At 45.6% G+C, this 24,117-nt stretch overlaps 1 protein-coding gene across 1 annotated transcript in view; it reads right to left on the reverse strand.

Annotated features, from left to right (window-relative positions):
• LOC138467651 (glycogen phosphorylase, brain form) overlaps window positions 1-24,117 on the reverse strand; it is a 760,591-nt gene that overhangs the window by 532,278 nt on the left and 204,196 nt on the right. The gene's annotated exons all lie outside the window — the stretch shown is intronic.

Genomic DNA, 24,117 nt, shown 5'->3' on the forward strand with positions numbered 1-24,117 from the left:
AAAAGAGACATGACTTCCCACCGTTTTGAAATAAAGACAGGTAGCATTCTAGCTAGTTTGTTCCCTTCCTCTCAAATCCTGGAGGTAACACAGCTAGCTTTAATTCAGTATTCATTACCTAAAAGAAACGGTTACATTTTGGGAATGTTTTCCATTAAAGGTTCACTCCGCGCCTCCATTTCTAATGCTGGAATGGTGATGGCGTGGTTTAAAAAAAAAAAAACTCCTACACATTTTCGAATCCTGCCTGGGCATTTTCCAGAAGAACGGTTCATTAACTTCCGCTATTAAGGGGCATCTGCCTCGCCCTCAGAGCAAAATCTGCTGTCTCTGTTTACATATAGAGACAGAAAGGGACTTCATTATGTCCTTGCAATGTTGCTGAATTCCTCTTCCCGTCACACGCCATCTCTCTTTAACTGGGGGTCTTCTGAACCACGCCGCTCGTCCGAATGAAGGCCCTCCTTGCATGGGGCAATAGGAGACAGGCGCGGGGTGGGGGGGTTGTGACAGAATGCGACCTCTGAGGGTGAAATAGGCTGAGCTTGCAGATTGGTAATAATAATATGATGCTGGTAATTCTGTTTTTGAAAGTGGGGTCTGCTAATCAGACCCCACTTTCATAACACTCCATGGCAAAAACATAATGCACAGAGGTACCTTGCTGTGACCGTTTTGTGACATCCCCAGCGGCTGCCCTGCAGTGGCAGCAGGGCAGATTCTATGTTAACATGCGTATTTCTGAACATAACTGCTGGAACTGGTGCTTCAAACAGAGTCCTGTCATTGCAATGGCGACCTCACACTACGATGTTGATTACTGGAGACTGTTTGATGTAGACAGAGGAAGGGTATGGAGCTAGAATAGCTCAATGGAGAGTTTCTGTCCACAGAGGGGTCTCACATCTTGGATTTTGCTAGTGCTCCAAAACGTTATGTCCCCCACCCAATGTCCTGCAGACAAGGCACTCTGAATATGACATTAGAAGGCAAAGGGTGCTTGTTATAGGAGCCATGGCCGTTAACAACAGGCAGGTGGTGGAGCAATCAGCGGTAGCATCCTACCTACACAAGGCAAAATCCTAGCCTTATTTGATTAATCTTTGGAACACTTTTCAAGAAGGGTTCACCTGAGATTCTGTTGGGTGTTCAGTCTGTCCCAAAGTCCTCTGACATAGGGGTGAAGACAGAGGGCTCCAAGGAAGAGGCAAGCTCTATACCTTAAGCATTTCAAGGGCCTATGTGGAATGAACAGCTGGATGGACAAGGCCTACTGCTGCCAGAACCCCCCAGTAACCTTTATAAACCCTCCTGCTTGGGAAGGTCCGAAGAAAGGGAACACATTGCCCCAGAGAGCCTGGTCTGGGTCTCCCAGTGACTGAAAAGCCCAGAAAGATGTGTGATGAATCCTGTAGAGTCATCACAGAATCCCAGCCTAAAGTCTCCTCCCAGGCCAGGGAAAGGCAGCCGCTACCTGATCCTGACTCTGGGGGTGGTATTAGGATGGAGGATCACATGGGAGGAGAAGGCTGCCATGGGAATGTGGTGACTCCGCCAGGGGAGACGCAGTATTCATCCTCTTTTAAGGATGAGGTTTCCCTAATGACTGAATATTTAATGACATGTTGTCAAAGTAGCGCTTCCCCTCCCGGGCTTATCCAAGATGCAAGTATGAAATCCCTTCTTGTATATGTGAAAACGGTGTTTAAAAGGGACAGGGAGATAATGCAACTATTCTTAGCAGTTATAATCCTACCTTATGTGTGAATTATAAACCACAGAGCAAACCATTACTCCCTTTAAAACCTCTCTTTAAAAATACCTCAGATAAATCTTCCAAACAGAGTGGATTATGTAGATAGGCAGATGTGCGCGTCATCTATAAAGCCCACCCCCCCACCTCTGTCAAATTGGAAGAACAGCAAGAGTACACTGTGCATGATACCTGGTATTATCCCAATACCATATCTAAGGTATGAGAGACGCGATGCACGCAGACAACCATACCTAATGTATCCTCAAACTGATGCGGTAGACATGAGCTTGCAGACATCACTGGATATAGAAGAACTATAAGTAATGTCGGACAGACGAGAAGTGATGTCATATAGAGAGAAGACACATAGACACGCTAAACCTGATGTATGGATATCTGAAGAATGAAGATGTAACTGAAGCAACGAAGTAAATATACATGTGAATGCGAAGAAAACCATACACATTTAGAAGATAAATGATAAGAAATGTAGTAGATGTATTATACACAGAAACACAAGGTAGATAAAATGACGTAGAATCTTGCTAAAGTAGGAAATATAACGCGAGTAAAGCAGCCACGTTGAGAAAATGGACATCGGCATCATATGATAGTAAGCAAGAAGCCTCGAGGAGAGAGACCAAGGCTGCAGAGCTGACAGGCGCTGGAATACAGCTGTGGGCAAGAACAAAGGGTATTTGCTTAGCTCAGGATCAGGGATACCACAGCAAGAAGCAACTGAGAAGCATGAAAGGAGTCAAAGAGGATAAGCCATGTACGTAAAACATATTTCTCTCAGATGAAGTAAAGGAGTGAATAATTATGAGCGCCAAGTATTGAACAATCAAAGATGCAGAAAGTGCCTGCAGGGCGGAGCAACCAAGTCTCCAGAATACAAGAGGAATAATAGCACCCAATATAATTAAATCAAATAGCACTAAATAGAAGGACAGAATGGATAAACTCATGCTCTTTTCACACGTGGCACAAGACCAGAAGACAAGACCTATTCATAAAGCTCTGGACGAAGATAGCAATGTACCTTAACTCGCTTTGAAGTTCAGAGGAAGAGACCAACCAGCAAGGTCAAATAAAAAAGAGGAAGCCTTGGCTTAGGGCCTAACTGATGGATGGTAGGCTAATTAGCTAAGAAAGGCAGTTGTCTGACGTTGTTCCCCTGCACCTGGCTTCGTTGCTTACATGCTGCTAACGAGCCAAATGTCCAAGGTTGGTAAGAGAGTGCCAACCAATCATGAGTGCCTATTTAATGGTGGGCCATACATTGTTGCAGAAGCCTGTCCACTGCTGCTATTATGCTATTATCTGTATTTTACGTAGTTAGAGGTTGTTCAAGGTGTGCCTACCAGATAAGGGGCAGCCAGTGATAATACTAACACTTATATGAACTATAGGTAATATATGCTCCCTTAACCAATCCGTCCTCCCAATAGGTTTTTACTGTTTACCACGTAGGATGACATAGCTGACGTATAAAGTGGTATAAAACCTTTTGTGTAACTGAAATGCGCTGAGAGTGTGTGAGCTACAATCTGTTTGTTCACCAGGTTTACCTACTGTATTGAACTGATAAAAAAGTAGTATCTTGCCATTTTCTTTGAGTATGTCCGATTATTTGGGCCTGAGATCATTTTTTGTGGTAATCCCATTCGGCACTTGGAATGCTCCAGGTGCTATTGCACAATTAAATTAAGTAAAAGCAAATTAGAACATTATGGACTTGAAGAGGGGTCCAGAGTTGCCGAACTGTAGTGAGCAGTCTAGTGGTTGTAATGACCCACACCTGAGCGGGCTGAGAAACGAAATCGTGTGTTGCCACACGATAGCCCCATATGCACTCCTAAGGAACTAGATTCCAAGGCTAAGTTACGCAAACATTTAATGGCCTTTTAGGTGTGGGCCAAAGAAGAGCAGCAGGAGGAAGCAGAGGTTGGCAGCGCTGCTTTCCTGATTGTGGGATGCCGTGCAGAGAACGTGGCGGAGGTCAAGGTGCCTGGAGGATGCAGAGGACGCACAGCGGTAAGCATTAGCGAGGCCAGCTGTCCCACAGGAGAGGGAAGCAAACCTTTAAATTGAATGAAAGTAAATGCAATCTCCCAAAAGGACGATGTCGAATAGGAGAACATTGGGCCTCATTACGACCATGCCGGTCTGGTAACAATGGCGCCGGTAAGCCTACTGGCACCGTTGTTACTGGACTGGCATAGTACGACTCATCAGACCTGGCGGGCGGAATGGCAGAGTTTCACAGAAGCACCAGCATTGTTATTAACAGGGTTCCCCATTCCCACTGAATCTGAATGGGGATTACCATTTAATGGCCCCCGGCTTCCCGGAACACCCGGGTCATAGTCCCCCGGAGATTCCGGCAAACCAGGCGCTGATAAAGATTGCAAATCTGGTGGCAACCCGCCAGTAGCACTGGCAGGGTTACTGCCGGACTTTTAATGAGGCCCATTGTAGCCCGCATTGCCCAAGCCAAAAAGGGGCAATATTCCAGCAAAGTGAATATGACTTACAAGAAGGGAAATATCCAAAAGGGGAATATTGTAACCTGCATTGCCAAAGCCAAAGAGGGGTACTAAAAAATAAAGGGGATACAAGATTCCTAAAGAGGCACATTCAACAAGCGGACATTATAACCTGTACTGCCAAAGCCAAAGAAAGCTGAGAGTGACATCAAGGCAATCTAAGTGTGGCAATCCCAGAACAAGTTGCCCCATGGAAGAAAGTTGTAAACTATATTGCCAGCAGCCAATAAGTTGCATAGAAAGAAATCGGAGAAAAGCCCTCCTTGTAGGGCAGAGCCCCAATGGGCTGAGAACTGTAACCTGTATTGCCAGTGGCAAACAGAGCAATGCGAGAATCATTTTCATTTTGTGCAGTTTGTTTGTGGAAAAAGTTGTAAACCAATTGTGTTGCAAATCAAAAGACTTACCCAGGAGATGTTGATCGTTCAACTTTCCCCATTGAGGATTTAAGTGTGGAAAGTTTGGAACAAGTCTCACCGCAAAGTACACATTGTAGTAGTAGCAGTTTTATCCTGGCGGCCGAGTAAACCAGGAAAGGGACAGGCAGTGGTTAGTCCTGGCAGGCGAGTGGACCAGGAATAAGAGGATTTGTTGTACTGTGTATGTGGTGGAAGGTTGTGGTGAAACAGAAGTGGCAATTCCACTACTTTTTTTGATGAGCTGTTGCATCACCATCCTGGCTAAAGTATAACATTCTGAATGAACCATTCAGAACAAGGTGTTGCTTATGAAGAAGAAATGCAATGTGATAAAAAGTGATTGGTCTTTTACCTTGACCTTTCAACTTGATGTATGAAGAGAGCGTCCTTTTGGTTTCCCAAGCAGAAAGTTGTGAAAACAATTGTCTTAAGAAGGAGAAACCTTGTCTGCCAAGAGAAGAACATATTGGATGAAAAGAACTGTGTATCCTATTTGGAGTGGAACTTGTCTAGTGAAAAGAACTTTTCTGAAACTGAACTTAAGTTTGAAACATTGTGAATTGATCCAGAGGAAGGGGATCCAACCCTGGCCACAAGAATTTCTGTTTATAACTTTTATGTTTGAATGCATGTTATTTTGTGGAGTTTAAACAGTCAAATAATTGCTGTAAGATTTTGTTGTATGTGAGGGACAGATATTTTTGGACATTAGGTCCTTTTCCTTTAGCCTTAGTTGGATAGGTAGGGAATTCCTTGTTAGGGCAGGGAAAGACAGGCGTTTGTCTCACATTTTGTTATTTAATAAATGGTCACTTGTGAGGAAACTCCACCTATGTCTCCATCTCCTCTGTCTGACTCCTCACAGATGACTAAACCCAGTTTACTACTTTGAAATGCTTTTCAAGTGGACTCAACTGTGCTTGACTCACTTTGATCTGCAACAGGACCTGCAGTGCTGCCACGCCAACACACCCCACACAGGAGCCGTTGCCTGAAACCTTCTTGACACCGACTCACCATTTGGAAAATACGACTTGACCATCTCAAGACTCTACTAAAGCACGCTGGACTGCACTAAAGCACCTAGAAGCCTTGCTCGACACTGTCGAGCGGCACAGACAAGAAACTAAAGATACATGAAGATGTCCTGTTTTCCCGGTCCACCTTAAAGTACCCCAGTGACTTTTAAGCCCCTTTCTCAACCTTGTGAAAGACATTCACTAGCTTTAACATTTTACTGCTGAAATCTTTTCCTGAGAACCCATGTCTACAAACCCAAGTCTGATTTCCCTGAGTTTTGCCCTTATGGGGGTGGGCCAGTGGTGTTTTTCAATTAAAGATCATGTTGTTATAGAACCTTGGCTAGACCACAGTACTATTGTTGTTTGGATTGGTTCTGTACCAGCTCACACCCCTCCTGAAGAGCATAGCCTGCCCTCAGCCCATTCTACCAAGAGGGAAAGGAGGTATAACTGTTGAGTGGTTTAGTAGTAGTGTGGAACTTTAGCAACTCCTCATCCGCTACTCTTGGCGAGCAGTAGTCATTTACTCACAGGGACGCAGTGTGTAAAAGGTACTCCAGATGCTCCAGATACAAAGCAGCCCCTTTTTGCTTTCAACTCTACATCCACCACCAACATTTGGTTTCTTTTCTGTGAGATTTCACTCCCACCAATGCAGACTCACCGTCCACAGGGTACAGTACAGCTAGCCATCCTTTGATGCGAGCACAGACATGGCGCAATGTGTAAATGTTGCCCTTCGCTGGCCCTAAACCACATGCCCACTGCTCTCCTATATCGCTTATTCGCTTCATGGGCATGTTTTTGTGTAAAGTCACCGAAACTCATGCTCTGACTGTCCCAGGAGCGGACCAAAGCGCGGAGTGCCCCAGTGGGGCTTATCAGGGCAGGCCGGACGCCAAGAGATTCGCACGAAGAACCAGATCTCTGTGGGTCCTGAGCATGGGAACGAGGGTGGCTCAGGGCAGGGGCACGGATATTATTAGCACGTGCGAGCTACAGGGCGGCAGCTGCACAGAGCAGCTCTTGCCTGCTGAGATAAATGAATAATGCATGCTTTAAAGACATAGCTTACTGAGATGGGCAAAGTTTACCTGTGTGAATTATCACTTTCATTAAGTTTATACCTAAGGTAGTGTTACATAATCGCAGAATCGAGTCGGCACAGTAACTACAACATGCAAGGAGCAACGCTACACTGCCCTTTCTACCAACGCCAGGTAGGCCATTGATTCCAATGGCACAGTGGCTGCCTCTGTTTCACCCCATATGTAGAGTCCATGGGAGGGGGAAATTAAGCACCAGCAACAAACAAAAAACGGCAATGCTTCTACATTTCCATGGGAGTAGAAGGGCACAGACTATGGGCCTCATTAAAACTTTGGAGGTAGCCATGGCGCTATTGACGCCATTTCAGCCCCCATAGGGCTCAATGGGAATGGGGAGGGAGCTAACAACGGGCCAACTCATAATGGGCCCGTTGTTAGCTCCCTGGTTCCCTCGAAGAACCCGCTGTGGACGTCTGGATAAACCAGACGTCCACAGCGGGTCCCGCGAGGGAACCTCGTAATATTGTGGAGTAGGTTTAACAGCGCCGGCACTATTACCGGCGCCGTTAAACCCATTCCGCAATTGTTATAATGAGGCCCAATGTGTGGGAATGAACCCTGAGCTAGTGTTAGCGGCAGATAATAGGGATGAAGTGTGCAAAAGAATGGCTAAGAGATTCACCAATGAGGAAAAGATTGTAGCAAGCACCTTAAGATGCTAGACTAGAAAGCAGGACGCCTTAGAACCTGCAGATGGCTGCGTAATCAGAATCAGGGACATGGCGGCTCTATGGGAGTTTGGAATTGGTGCAGAGGACGTGATCGGGACATGCCTACAGTCCGAAAAAACTATGAGAAAAATACAAGACAAGTCCATTCAAGAAAAGGAGATCATGTTGGATAAGGCTATCCACGTTCCCAAGGCATGAAAAGAGACACAAGTCAGACATAGAGAACTGGTGGGGACCCTGCATGTCAATAAAGTGCAAGCACCGCAGAGGAGGCGTGTGGATTGAAGACCGTTTGCAGCTTGGTTACAGGATAGGTCACATTTATGCCATTTCCTGACATATAGCGATCCCAAGACTCCCTACGAGTTACTAAAGCTTTTGCATTCCGCGATTAAGTGCTTAGCACTTTCCAGTGTTTCCTTGCCACAAAATATGCACCGACGAGCTGAGGAGCCAGGTGTGCCAGTAGGTGATCCAGTGACTTCCCAAGAATTAACCAAATGAAATGTCACGTTCACTTAAGACAGGAGGAGTTTGTGGTTAGGAAAGGATAGGATGTATGACGGTGTGGATGTACGATGAGTAAAAAATAAATAAAAAAAGAACAGTTACAAAAAATAATAAATAAATAAATTAATAAATAAAGGACGTATTGTCTGCTTAGGGACTTGGAGGTCAAGTCAACCAAAATGTGTTGATGGCCTACATCTAGAATGGCCTACATCTAGAATGTCATTCCTTACATATTTTTTGTAAAGGCTGTGACTCAAATTAGTAGGGATATCCCTTAACATGTATGGCCATTTGTTGGCCAAAAGGAGTAATCGCTCCATTGCACTGCCAGAAGAAGCTAAGGACACGTAGCCACTCAGGATGCATGCCTATAGGGAAGAAGTCCATGCGACCAGACATTTGCGTATTCTTTTTGCCTAACATATAAAAAAAAACGGTGCTCGCAGTGCCCAAGGCGCTCTTTACGAGGGAGGGGTTGCCCAAGGAAATAGTGGCGGGGTGCAACTTAACTCAGCAGAGATGGAACCGTTTATAAAGTATCAGAACATAAAGCCGCTTAAAGCAACTTTATAGCACCCCAGGCTAACGAGTTTGTGATGAGAGCCAACAGATTCATAGAGGGCTCTATCCATTTAGCCACAGCCTGAGGTATGGATCCACATAACATGCTGATGGAAGCTGTTGAAGCACACAGGCTAATCCCAAATGCTGTCGTCTCAGCCATCTCTCCTTTGCACATGATGCGGGGCTGAGACGCTGCCTCCACGCTAGTCCCTAAGAGAAAATACTGACATAAACATGGAAGATGTAGTTCATGAAGGAGGCCCTGAAGGTAAGGAAACCACATACAGAGAGAGTTACTGGGTCCTGCAAGTGGAGTATGCGACCAAGTCTGCCACAAAGGACCACTCTGGGGGCTCGACTAACGTTCCATGGGTGTTTATTGATTCTTTACAACAAAATTGGCTTTATGGAATTATTGGAAGTTTCCGGGCCCAGCAGAGTTTAGGGGAATTTGACTCTAAGGCCATCCCTCTCTATCTCAATTCCTGCCGGGTTTACCTCTACTTAGCATTGGTGTTTTTCCTTAAGTCGATGGCTACATAACTCCCTAGGGATCTTCTTACTCTAGTCCTGCTTAGTGTTTTAAGGATGGTTCCTCCTTCCGCACAGTTCCACCGACACTTAAACCACAGTCTCACTTCATCCTCACCTACACTGGGTCTCAACATGACCTTACACTCTGCCTTCCTACCTCCACCCTTCGATGTTACCCTTCTTTCCTACTTTTGCCAACACCCCTCTGTTTACTCCTCCGCTCGCTAGTACCACTACCTCCAACTACCACTTTACTACTCCTTCCACTGTTATATCCTCCTTCCTACTTGATACTACTCCACCTCCTCATCACCGCTACCTCCCTGGTACTACTACCGCCTCTGCACTCTTACCGCCAGTCCTTGTCTACTATCACTTAAACGCTACTACTACTCCCCCTATCTCCTCTCTACTCTTACTTTACAGCTAATACACTCGCTCCTTACACCCATGCACAAACACTATACAGCCCCCTCTCTCCAATAACCTTCACACTCCTTCCACACTCTCCTCCTCTGGTCTCTCCCACATCCTCCTCCACCGCCTGTCCTCACCCAACTGGAACCCACACTAGACTTTTCCCACATTACCCTTTAAATCCCTCCTAGGATGGTCTGGCACTTCCTGCCAGTGACGTACCTTGGTTTCAGGGGTGTTACAGGGAAAGGGCTTTGGAGGCTTTCCAAGGGCTTTAAGTCCTACCCTTTTTCAGTTCCCACGTCTTGCCATGTTTTGTGGCCTGTCTGCAGGCCTTTTTGTTGATGTAATCATACCCGATGGGCTAGTGGGTGATTTTCCAGGATTATGCACAAGCTCCAGCTCACGCTGCTAGCTCAAGAAGCACTTTTCGAGTTTCTGTGCTTGCAGTCTTCCTGCTCTTGGCTCCATACCCCTCTTCTCTATGCGTCAGCACTTTGCTACATAGCGCAACACCGCCCCGGTCCTCACAGCCCCACTGATGTCCAGTGGTGGAGCCAGCCACAACTCTGCCATTGCGATGGAGGGGGTCTGTGATCGAGTATTAGGACCCGGTATCCCCCCTCCATCCCCTTACAGGGCATGTTAACTGGCCCTGTCACACACCTCCACCACTACTTGGAGTTCTTCTTCCTCTCCCTCCTCTGGGTAACTGGCTGGCTGAAGGTACGGGACAGGAAGTCTACATGGGCTTGCCTCGTACCAGCTTAATTTCCGACTTTAAAAGAGGGGGATTGTAGGGCTAGAAATCATATCAGGATGTGGGTATGTTCCTAGCCATCCAAACAAAGGGCACCTGGTCTGTGACCAGCTTGAATTGTCAGCCAGCTAAGCAGTAGTGTAAAGTGGAAACAGCCCATTTTATGGCCTGGCATTCAAACGCCTCTGTAGGATAACGCTTTTCTCAGGGAAGCAATTTTCGGTTTATAAACATGATAGGTTTTTCTTCACCATCACGTATTTGGGAGAGGATCCATTTGAAGGTTGAATTCTTGGTCAAAATCAAGCATGATCAAAATGGGGTTCTTACATAGGGCCTGCTTAAGGCTTTCCCAGGTGGGTTGGGTCTTTGAATCCCAGTGAATGACGTTGGGTTGGTCCTTAGCCAAATTGTCGGTAAGAGGGGCTGCTTTATCCGAGATGTGAGGGATACAATGTCAGTAATAACCTACAAGCCCTAGAAAGGCTCATACATCCCCCTTGGTTATTGGTGGAGGGGCATTCTGTATTGCCTTGACCTTCATTTGCTGCTGCAGTACATGTCCATTCCGAACCTGAAATCCTAGCTATTTCACAGAAGGCCGGACCTGGTGGCACTTGGCAGGATTGGCTGTAAAGTGGGCTCGACATAGTCTGTCACAGACTGCTGGTAGATAGGCCGGGTGCTCGGACCAGTTGTAGCTATAGATAACAAGATCATCCATACACGCTCCCGAAACCTTTCGACTAGGGGCCAACACCCGATCCATTACCCTCTAAAATGTTGCGGGTGCCCCCTGTAGCCTAAATGATCAAACACTGTTCTTGTTGTACAAGCGCCTTATAAATATGCAAAAAATAAATAAATACAACATTAAACTGAAATAGTTCATCTAGGGCTAAAAAAGCGGATTTAGGCTTGTCTGGTTCAGCCAATGGACCTGCCAATAATCTTTAGTTAAGTCTAGTGTCGAGATATAGGCCCCTTTACGACCGTGGCGGTCCCGTAATGAACGGTGCCGGTACGGGACCGGCACTGTTCATTACGGGATGCCCAATTACGAGGTTCCCTTGCGGGACCCGCTCAGAACGTCTGGTGAGACCAGACGTCCTTAGCGGGTCCCGCAAGGGGACCAGGGAGCTAATAACGGGCCTGTTATTAACGGGCCCGTTATTAGCTCCGCCCCCGTTCCCATTGAGCCCTATGGGGGCTCAAATGGGAATGGGGATGGGTTTTTTCAATGAGGAATTACCGGGTCCTCCAAGGTTGGAATGACCCGGTAATTCCTCATTGAAGGAACCCAGTGCTGGAACCCAGTATGGAGGCAGCCATGCCCTTAGTAAGGGCATGGCTGCCTCCATACTCGTAATGAGGCCCATAGTTTGCTTTTACCAAGGTCGCTACTAGTTAGACAATCCAGAGCATTGGATAGGCGTCAAACTTGGAGATTTCATTTAATTTCCTGAAATCTATATAACACCTCCAAGTTGGTCAGGCTTTGTGAACAGGATGATCAGAAAAGATAAGTCACTATAGGAGTGCTCAATTACTCTAGGCTTCAAGTTTTTTTTCAAATTCGTCTCACACCAGCTGCTTTCTGGTTTCAGGTAGCTTATAGGGCTTTAGTTGTATGGCTTTTCGGGTCGAGTTTCGATTTGTTGGACAATTCCTTTGATTCGACCTGGCTGAGTGGAAAGCACACTGGGGTAATTTGTTAGTAACTCTGCAAGTTTCTCATGGGCTAAGATAGAGATAGAGCTGCTGAACCCATATGACTTTGGTGATGGTATATGGTCCATGCCAGCGATTGAGTATCTAATTTTTGGTGGTTGGTAATAGGACCATCACTTTGTCGCTGACCCGAAAGGAACAGAGCCAAGCTTTCTGATTGTAGTTTCTCTCTTGCTGGGCCCGGGCTTCTTTAGATGGGATTAAATTAGAGTCTGGACGTTCTCCATGTATTGACTAGTGTTTTGAATCAGGGGTGGTTGTTCATCTGTTGATTTTTTGGTTTCTTACAAAGTATATCCAGGATGTCCCTAGGGTTCCTTCCATATACCAATTAAAAAGGGGGGAAAACCTGCAGACGATTGAGGCATTTTCCAAATTTCAAACATAGCCCATGGAATAAGGGTATCCCAGTTCCTCCCATCTTTACTGATGAGTCGCCTCAATATCTGTTTCAAAGTTTGGTTAAGGCGTTAAACAAACGCATCTATTACCAATTTACATTTGTTTCCCGATTTCAATGGCTCAAGGAGCCCCACAATATCCATGTCAATCTTAAAAAAAGGTATCTCAATAATGGGTAGTGGCTGGAATGACGCCCTTGGTACATCCTGAGGGGAGGTCTTCTGGCATATTGGACATCTCACACAGAACTGCTTTACTTCAGCATAAACTCTAGGCTAATAGAGTTTTTTCACACACTGCTTGTCGAATTTGTTTGGTTAACAGTAGCTGCTGGAAATTAGAGCCTTCTCCCAGAGGGCTAATGTCTACTCGATAAATCAGCCCTCTACGTTCAATAAAGTGTTTGATTTTCATCATCCTGCTTTCTGCTTCTGACACTTGGTTCTTCCGAGCCTGTTCAAGAAGGGGGTCGCTCCTTTGGGACGCAGCAAACTGGGTGCTCAGCAGAGAGGTTTTCCCTTTCCGGATCCAGAGTTGGATTGAATTCCCAAATTGAATAGGACCACCCTGACATCACCCCAATAGTCTTGGTCAATAATACCAGCACCCACACCAGCACCCACATTTAGCAAATCATTTCTGGTAAGTCCCAACTTGGGTGTAATCCATCCATAGATTCCTTCCGGCACTTCTATCTTTAGGCTGGTCTGGACTAGAATTTCATGTGTTCCTGTATCACCGCCTCCTCACCGGCATAAAGGTCACATCCCGCAGCCTGGTCCGTAAATATGGCAGGCATCTGAGCCATCTTTGTCAGTCATACCACCTTCATCTTCTACTGTGATATCAGGTGGCACACCTCTGTATCAGGGTTATGACTATTCCCCTTCTGACACCACGTCCAACAAGGTCTGCCACAAATAACCACTCGGGAGGCTTGACTAATGTTCCAAGGGTGTTTATTGAATTATTACAGCAGGATTGGCTTGAAAGAAAGTTGAAAAATAAAGAAAAAAGCACCCTGAGGCACCAGTGTAGATCCACACTAGTAGAGGATAGATGGCGGCATACCGAGAAGTGTGCAGCCGAAAAGCTGATTGGATAGGGGGGAGGCAGGTAGAGGGACACGGGGCACCGTGATCTATGAGATCACTGCGCCACGCCATAATAGTAGTTGGCAATTTGAGAGTCGAGATTATGGCGGCTCAGTGATCACATAGATCCAGGGAATGCTAGCCAGAAAGGGAAAAGGAAGGCAAAATATCAGGGGGTAAATGAACATGGTAACAAAGAGGCCCAAATGCCCACAAAGCACAAACAACCACCGCTCGAATGTGGGCTTCCATCAAAACATAAGGGGGCTCATTAGGAGTACGGCAGTGCAGTAAAAATCAGCGGCAACTGAGTGGTAACTCTGTTACCACTGCATTACCACACCGCTGTACTACATGCTAGGCAGTGAAGTGGAGGATTCGCCTCCAGCAGAAAAGCTGGTGATACATCGAGCACTTTACAGGTCATTCTGCCCAACTCCTCATGCAATCCTATGGACTCCAATAAATGGGGACTACCACCCCTTGTAATCAGGCTGTAAATCAACCAGACTAAGTGGCAGTAACAGTAATTCCTTTTGGCAGTATTCCAGCGGATTTACTGCAGGAATACCGCCAAACTTGCAAAGAGGCCCAAAGTCATCTATACACAAAAATCAGCAACGATCCTGCACTGCAGCATCAGCAGGCTAAGGTTCCCGACCCACTCCCAGCATTCTCAAGGTCGCAGCCTATGTCCCCCATTAGACAGACTCTTTATCAGTACTGCAGCCACAGCCTCGAGTTTCCTGTGCCTAGCAACAGGACTACTTATAGCTGGTTAGTGTGGCATTCTATTGTCATAAAGCTTGCATTACTTTTTAATTCCTTCATATTGCATCATGATTTGCTCTACTCTTGGCAACCTATAATTTCCAATAGGCTATTTAGCAGTTGTTCATACTGTGGAGTTGATCAGCATATCCAGCCACTCACACAAAAAGCTGTCTTGTTCAAGACACCTATCCTGGGCAAATAATAATAGCTCTTGAAAGTGCAGGTGAGAAAAGCTGGCAGAATCACCCAGGGACTGCCCAGAGGGCTCATGCTGTAACATGGGAGAAGCATCTCGGGATAAAGAGGCATCTCTTTCTGTAATTGTGGGTCTAACCGCCTTGTTGCTCATTCATGGAATGATTTGTCTTCAGAAAGTCAATGGGCAAACTGGAAGCTCCTCTAATCAGGAAGATGATTGTCATGTGTTTTAGCCCCTTTAGTCTGCTACTATGGAAGAAGAAATTAAACAGCTAGTGCCTTCAGACACTTTTAAGAAACGGCTTGAAGAGATACCCGAGTTTAAGGAATTTTTCACAAGGGAACGAGTCAGACGTATGAAAAAAGATTTGCCCAACTTCTCGCATGAAAAAGCCTTCAGGTACACACAGGAGGGTTACAATCCATTGAAAAATCAACCCCCACCACAACAAAAAAGAACCAAGAGGGTCAGATTCGGCAACACGTCCTATAGCTCTATAAGCTCTAGTGATGGTAGCACCACTGAATATGGGGTTCAGAATTAAAACAGAAATAGGGTCCGGTATCAGTCAAGGGGTCGAGGAGGTTTCAACAAAAGAAGGGGCTCCACCCAAAATAGGCGAGGTCATAGAGGTGGCACACAACATTTTTTAACCCAGGATCCTGAAAGAACTGCCTGGGATTGCGAGCCACGCCAGACCCGGAGTAGACAAACATATTGATCAATTTGTTTTCCCACACACTGAGTGCTGATGAAATGTCTGTCTTAAATAAAAGATTTGGATTTGTACCCACCACTCCCTATGACAAATTCAAACTAAGGACTGCGATCCATTAAATATTGAGAAAAATACACCTCAAACAGTACTTTAGGAACAACCCACGTGAGGCCCGAGCGAACTCGAGTGGATTACATAATGCTTCCACCTTAATGCGGACCGCTTTTTTGCCCTCGTATCCCCTGCCCCCATGAGGCCAAGCCAGCTGTGATTGGTCATCCGAGCCTACCTAAACTAATCCCATCGCCGGCAGGCGACCGCCGGCACACCCACAAAGGCCACCCAACAAGGCAGCTACCTGTCTGAAGCCTGTGCCCAACACATTGATGCTGGACTACGGAGGTGCAGGGCCCCCTGCCACTGCTGGAGCAGTGCTTCTCACACTGCAGGTGAAGCCAGGGATGCTCCCCTCACCCATCCAGGATGCTGCATCCACTTGAAATGCTTTTTCTTTTAAGCGGAATCAAGCGCTACCATTTGCCCATTATCCGATGCAAGATGTTTAAAAACAGCATTTATCTGCAATGTCGCCGCGTATGCAGAGGGACCTGTGATTTCAATCAGCCTCCATTAGGCTCCACGAGGGTACCACCATTCCAAGATGGCGGTCCACTTTTTTGCCCTCGTATCCCCTGCCCCCATGAGGCCAAGCCAGCTGTGATTGGTCATCCGAGCCTACCTAAACCAATCCCTTTGCCGGCAGGCGAACGCCGGCACACCCACAAAGGCCACCCAACAAGGCAGCTTCCTGTCTGAAGCCTGTCTAGAGCCTGCAGAGCCCAAGGCCCAGACCTCTGCCCTACCTCACCACCAACTTTCGGTGCTGCACCACGCCTGTCCAAGTGAGCTACCCTGTAAGCCATTGAACTCCACCACCACGAATAACTATTCTGATCCTCCATCTTATGCTCACGACCGGCAGCTACTGACACTTATCAAAGACATATGTACACGCAACTGCCTTAGCCCACATTACTGCCGCGTACCTGCCCTTGCATTCTGCCATTGTATTGCAATACATGATGCCCGGACGCAAGCCAAGTACATGGCTGCGGGCTCGTCTCCATGCTAAAAAACTCCTCCCTCATCAACCCCTTGCATGCATGCATAACAAAACTGCATCCCATGCTCCACCAACGTCCGGTATTTCGAATGTACCCTGTGCCATCGTGCACGGAACTAAATGTTTTTTTCACACTTTGGACACATTAACTTGCCCATCATATGCTGCGCACTGTATGTATAACTCTACATGTCTGCCTTGTCTCCTCGTTGATGTTGAATTGTTTTACCTGCTCCATTGTGTCAGCTCAACCTAAACACTCGAATTTAGGCACTGAATCAGCTTACCCTATACTCCAAATTGCCAGCTTACCCTAAAAATCGAATCTAGACATTGTGGCATGGTGGCAGCTTACACGAAAAAGTGATTGTAGGTATTGTGCCAGCGCATTCTGTACTCCAAATCTAGGCATTGTGTCAGCTTATGTTGCATACCAAATCTAGGCATTGTGTCAGTTTACCCTATATTCCAAATCTAGGCATTGTGTCAGCTTATGTTGCATACCAAATCTAGGCATTGTGTCAGTTTACCCTATATTCCAAATATAGGCATTGTGTCAGCTTATGTTGCATACCAAATCTAGGCATTGTGTCATCCTATGTTGCATACCAAATCTAGGCATTGTGTCAGTTTACCCTATATTCCAAATCTAGGCATTGTGTCAGCTTATGTTGCATACCAAATCTAGGCATTGTGTCATCTTATGTTGCATACCAAATCTAGGCATTGTGTCAGTTTACCCTATATTCCAAATCTAGGCATTGTGTCAGCTTATGTTGCATACCAAAACTAGGCATTGTGTCAGCTTATGTTGCATACCGAATCTAGGCATTGTGTCAGCTTATGTTGCATACCAAAACTAGGCATTGTGTCAGCTTATGTTACATACCAAATCTAGGCATTGTGTCAGCTTATGTTGCATACCGAATCTAGGCATTGTGTCAGCTTATGTTGCATACCGAATCTAGGCACTGTGACAGCTTATGTTGCATACCAAATCTAGGCATTGTGTCAGCTTATGTTGCATACCAAATCTAGGTATTGTGTCAGCCTATGTTGCATACCGAATCTAGGCACTGTGACAGCTTATGTTGCATACCAAATCTAGGCATTGTGTCAGTTTATGTTGCATACCAAATCTAGGCATCGTGTCAGCTTATGTTGCATACCGAATCTAGGCATTGTGTCAGCTTATGTTGTATTCCAAATCTAGGCTTTGTGTCAGCTCATTCTAAAAAGCCCTCCGTGCAGCCACATATGCAGCATCTGCTGATTGCCAACAAGCAGCCAGGCCACCCACCACCAACAAAATGTTCCTACCAGTCATCTTCACTATTGAGAACTATTCTCCACCTTATTAATTCCTCATGCCCGCCTAGTTCCACCCTGAGCTCGGCCACCGCAGGCACCACCCCGCCACTCTCCGCAGAGCCCCACACCACACCCATGCCATTCCAACTCTCCCTACCATGCAGCCTCTCGGAAAGAAATACCAGATTACGGTCCAGACTATCTAATCTGTACGAGCCTCGAGCCAGGGACTCCATCCAGTCCAAACTGAATAACCATTCCACTACCATTAGCACCTGTGCCAACCTCACGCTGAAAAGACCCAAGACTAGCCCACCTAATACTACACCCAAACCCCAACCCAAATCCAGGATCACAGCCACCACCCCCACCCAAACCAGAGCCGCACTCACAAAAGGCGCCCTCATCAACGCACGTTCCATAATAGCCCATGCTACAGATATAGCGGACCTCATTCTAGCAGAAGATCTAGATTTCTTAGCCGTAACTGAGTTCTGGCTCCATGCAGCCACAGGACCAGCCCTTTCACTAGCCATACCCGACGACTACATCATCCTCCGAGCGGATATAACAGAATCTAGAGGCGGTGGCCTGGCCGTAATTGCCAAAACACATCTCAACATTAGACTTGACTCATCTACCCACCTCCCATCTTGTGAAACACTCACTGCTAAGATGCCTATCTATAACTCCCAAACGATATCCATTCCCCTACTCTACAGACCTCCAGGACCCTTAGGATCCTTCGAGGAAGACCTTCTCTCCATCCTCACCAATAACCTGAAAAACACCTCCCGGAGCCTACTCTTAGGGGACATCAATCTAGGCTTTAAAGACCCCAAAGATCACCAGGCTACCCTCATCAATAATACTCTTTCTGAACTAGGCTTTACCCAAAAAGTATCTGGATCCACTCACAACAAAGGGAGAACTCTCGACTGGGTAGCAGACTCCAACTGCGCGGCCTCCATCACTGATAACTGCCCCCAATCTTGGTCTGACCATCATCTCCTCCCCTTTACCCTTGAGCCCCATCACCAAAAATGTGCTAGCCTCAGCCATTCCCACGAGAAGTAAAAAAAAATATCACAGTGGAAAAACTGATACCTCCCATCCTCCCTACTCTTAACCAACTCCCTGCCTCCTCCAACCCTCACGACCTTGTAGAAGGCTATACCAAAACTATGCACACTGCCTTGAACTCCATTGCACCTCTAAAACTAAGAAAATGTAAACCGAAAAAGCATCTCAACCACTGGTTCTCCAATCACCTCAAAACCCTTAGATTAGAAAAACGCAAAATATAACAAACCTGGAGACATTCTCCCACAGACCACAACAAAATACTGCTCAATAAAATAACGGCCAACTACAAAAAAGAAATCATAACTGCCAAACAAGAGTCGTACAACCTAAGAATCGCACAATCCAATTCGAGCACCAAAGAGTTGTTTACGATCATCAAAGAACTGGAAACACGTGTGCTAATCCCGGACACCTGTGTGAAGGACAAACAATGGTGCACCAGTGTCCAAAAAGCCCTTAACAATAAAGTCACAAGCCTTCAAACTAAAATAAAAATAAAAAAGACTCCTTAGCCAAACCAACCAACACGCCCCCGCGCCCCACACCCCTACGCCCCCTGCCCAACCCCACCCGCTTTAGCTTCTCCAAAGTCTCCACTCTCGAAGTGGAAAAAATCATCCTCAGCCTAAAATCATCTAACTGTCAGGGCGACCTCTGCCCCCCACAAATTATTAAAGATGCGGCAAGAGACCTCTCACCATTCATCACAAGACTCATCAACGCCTCCTTCTCCTCAGGTACCGTCCCCAGCAACCTCAAAGAGGCCTGGGTCCTCCCCCTTCTCAAAAAGCCCTCTCTGGACCCCTCCATTCCCACCAACTACAGACCCATCACCACTGTCCCCTTCTTGCTCAAGATATTAGGCAAGACAGCCTACCAACAAATCCAAAAGTACCTTGAACTAAACCATCTCCTTGGTATCCGACAATCAGGCTTCAGACCCCAACACAGGACAGAAACAGCCCTCATCGACCTGAAGGCTCAAATTGACACACTTAGAGACAATGGGAAAACGGCCTTATTGCTTCTCCTTGACCTCTCTGCGGCATTTGATCTAGTTGATCACAAAATCTTATGCAATCACCTGGACTCAGCTGCCCACTTCTCCCAAGAAGCCATCGGCTGGATCGAGTCATTCCTCAGCAACAGATCCATGCGTGTCTTCTCCACCACAGCTGCCGCCGACCCCATCCCCATCACATGCGGAGTCCCCCAGAGCTCATGTGTTTCCCCTACACTGTACAACGTGTTCACGAAGCCCCTGTTTGATGATCTAGATGGTCTGGGTATCACCTACACCAATTATGCGGATGATACCCAGATCCTCATCCCGTTGACGTGAGATTACAACCATGATTTGGCCTTGGTGAACAGGGTGTACCTCATTATCCAGGCATGGATGGCATCTCACAGTCTATGCCTGAATGATGACAAGACTGAACTCATCATACTGGGTTCCACCGCAAACCTAACCAAATTGGACCTCAACTACTCCAGCTTCATTAAAGACGGGAACCCGATCAAAGTAGCTAAGGAAGTGAAAACCTTAGGAATATACATCGACTCCTCCCTCTCCTTCCACAAACAGGTTAGCTCTATGGCATCCTCCACGGCCTACACATGTAAGCTTATAAGAGCAGCCAAACCCTTCTTATCCACACAGAGTTGCATCACACTAGCCAGAGCCCTTGTATTATCAAAACTGGACTATTGTTAACGCCCTATACGTAGGAGCCAGCAAACAGGTTACCAACAAAATACAGACGCTCCAAAACAACGCTCTCATAGCGGCGCTCAGCATACCCAAGAGAGAACATATCTCCAACATTAGGAGAGCCCGTAACTGGCTCAACACCACAGATAAAATCCTGCTCAAAGTAGCCTCTCTAACACACAAATGCCTCAACAACGCTCTCAGAGCAGCGCTCAGCATACCCAAGAGAGAACATATCTCCAACATTAGGAGAGCCCATAACTGGCTCAACACCACAGATAAAATCCTGCTCAAAGTAGCCTCTCTAACACACAAATGCCTCAACAACGCGGCCCCCCGCTACTTAATCGATAGAATAAGGAAAATCACCTCCAACAGACCCACTAGAACCACCAACGCCAATCTCCTCACAGTTCAAACGCACCAAAATGGGTGGCAACAGCTTCCAGGTGAAAGCAGCCCAACACTGGAACTCCCTACCACCTTCTCTAAGGACACCCCAAACCTACACACACTTTAGACGCAACTACATACACTGGATAAAGAACAATGACTGCTAACTCCATCCTTCCCACCTCACCGCTATCTACCTTGTAAATATGTATATCTGTATATCCGCAAACCTTCACCTTTTCATGACTACGTCAACCATCTACTTTCCATTGTATTTACTGTATTATACCCACAAAACCTTTGTAATTATTGTACTGCATTGTAACATGTAACCAAGCTTCGAATAACCTTGTTGCTCCTGCGCCCTCATACCCTCGGGTCTGGTGCGCAATATAAATGAATAAACTAAACTACACTAAACCTTTTGCTCGCCTGTAGCAAGCCATAAACCAGAGTCTGTAGTTTTTGAAAATAAGGTGATGAGGGAATTAGTGTTGTCAGAAACCCAAGACAGACAGAGAACATTTCAGAAACTCTCAAGTCGGGAACGCAAAGACATTAAAGATCTGGCTAATAACAAAACCATAATTCTGAGGAAAGCGGACAAAGATGGAGCTATAGTAATGCTTGACAGACAAGCGTACATCAACGAATGCAAACGCCAGTTAAATGACATTTAATTTCACGAGGAGATAAATAGTGACCCAACACCGCGGTTAAAACTACACTACTAATGTATACCAAGGTAGAAAAAGCTCTCATTCTAGTATCCCAAAGTTTTTTGCATTACCAAAAATACATAACTTTGGTTGATCCGCCGGGCCACCCAATTGTTTCAGGGACAGTCTCCATCCATGAACCACTTTCAAAATTCGCTGACCAACATCTTAAACTATATATCATAGAGATGACTTCATTTTTACAGGACACCACTGAAGTAATCAACCTCATCAAGGGTTAGCTCTTTGATGAGACACAACATTTACTGGTGGGACTCGACATAGTATCGCTTTATACACGCATCTCACAGATGGCTACCATAAACATTATCGAGGAACTATCACTCACCAAACGTCAAGGCGGTACACATCCCAACAGCTTAATTTTATGGTGTGCTGAGATGTATTTGACTGAGAACTTTTTTTTGTTCAACAACCGAATTTTCCAGTACACAGTACTCCTTTGGACTCAGCTGTAGTTCCTACTGTTGACAACCTTTATGTAGAGAGTGCTGAAACCAGCAAAATGTTGTCCAAATGTATCCACTCCTCAGTAAGATCAAATTATGGCAACGCTATATAGGTGATGTCCTGTTGGTATGGAATGGCGACGTAACATCTTTTCAATAATTTTTCCAATGGCTTAATAACCAAACCCATTCTTAAAATTCACGTCTAACCATAGTACTTCTGCAATCAACTTACTGTACATTACAATCTGTGTGGACGCAGCATATAAGATCTTGAAAGTCAAACCGTATCATAAGGCCACTGACAAGAACTCACTTCTACTATTCTCCAGCTGTCATCCTTGTCACACCAGAGAAACTGTGCCCTTTGGGAAATTTCTTAGGTTGAGACATAACAGCTCTATGAGAATGGCTTACAATTTGGAAGCTAATGATCCGAGTGTCAAACTTAGACAAAGAGGTTACCCCAAACCGATGTTAAAAGAGCTTGCAAAAGAGCAAGTAATAACCACAGAGAATACCTTCTAGAATATAAGGTAGAATCTGACAAGAATGACGACATTGTGTTCATTAGGACTTTTAACCATCTGTCTAATAAAGTGAATAAAATCATTGGAAAAGATAGGCACATTCTAGAAGGAGGTAATTCTCCATCGACCCGTCCAAAACACTTGTATAGAAGAGGTAAAACCCTCCTTACCAAGATGATGTTTACATTCCAACTGACAACCAACCGAGTATCACAGAATCATGGGGGCTACCAATATCTGTGGGTCACACCCCTTGTGGCCAGTGTAGTTGCTGTGCCCAAACGAAAAGGACTAAAGAAGTGAACATAGGCCTATATAAGATGTGGTCCCAGTGGGTACTCACCAACTGTAATACAATAGTGATGGTGTATGCCATCTGGTGCCCTTGTGGGAAATTATATTTAAGCAAACTGAAAGGAAAGTAAAAGTGAGAATCACTGAGTACAAAAGCTGCATAAGTAAGCAAGTACTCAATGCACTCTTTGTGGGACATTTCTTGATGATGGGACACTTGTGTGACACATTGCAATGGCCCGTGTTGTTAGAAATTCAGCCAAGTGGCTATACAGGGCTTGATAAAAAAAGTTGTTCGAACAAGAACAGCACTTTATCTTTCTGACCAACAGTGTGGAGTCAGGTCGAAATGAAAGCATTGATTGGTATAGTGTCTAATAGTTTTATTAGCAACCTTTTGCCATAATAATAGCTTACATTTAATTTTGGAGCATAAAATAAAATATAAACATAGTGTAGTAGTACGTTAGTAGTTTTAACAACAGAGCTATTTTTACAACATAAATCGAGCCGAGCACAACTCCACTCCAAGATGGCTGACCTTTGACACTTAACTCCTTGGTCCAGTAGCAATTGAGTCAGCAGACGGCCGTAACTCCTCAGGTGATCGACTGCTATAATACACCACTGTCACATGATGTAACTAACCTTAAACAAGAGCTGATACGGGCGGTGAGCCTTACCGCAGTACTAGCACATTCTCAGGTGTCTGTGGACCACAATTAACAGGTAAGTTTGAGCACCATGTTAGCGTTCATTTTCATCAATACACAAACGCATTACCACATTAATGTTAGCACACCATGTGTATTGTGTACTTACAGGTGGTTCCTTGAGCCATATCTCGTTCGCATTCCCGCACGGGACCGGATGATCAACTGTTAGAAGTCCCTCATCCGTTTTCATCAAGACCTCAAGCTTATACGTGAGGTGAGCGCCAACTACAAGCATTAAAGTCTAGATTAAAAACATTTCCACAGAAATGTTTTCTTTTTCCTTCCCCTGTTTGTTCCATGTATACATTACGCTTGATAATGAATGGACATGCAGGGTTAGAAAACTTTGTATTAAAACGTACCCACTGAGAATCACTAGACACAAGACCATTTCCTAAGTAAGTACATGCTGAAGTTTTTATACCACGTATAGTGTGATAAAAAGCACATGAACGTCTATTCTTATGATAGTGTCGGAATAAGGGAATACATATGGTTTATCCACAGGCAAACTACCAATTTGATAGAT

Source organism: Ambystoma mexicanum, chromosome 4q, assembly GCF_040938575.1.
Source record: "Ambystoma mexicanum isolate Mex_15411 chromosome 4q, UKY_AmexF1_1, whole genome shotgun sequence".
In the NCBI taxonomy this organism is placed as follows: domain Eukaryota; kingdom Metazoa; phylum Chordata; class Amphibia; order Caudata; family Ambystomatidae; genus Ambystoma; species Ambystoma mexicanum.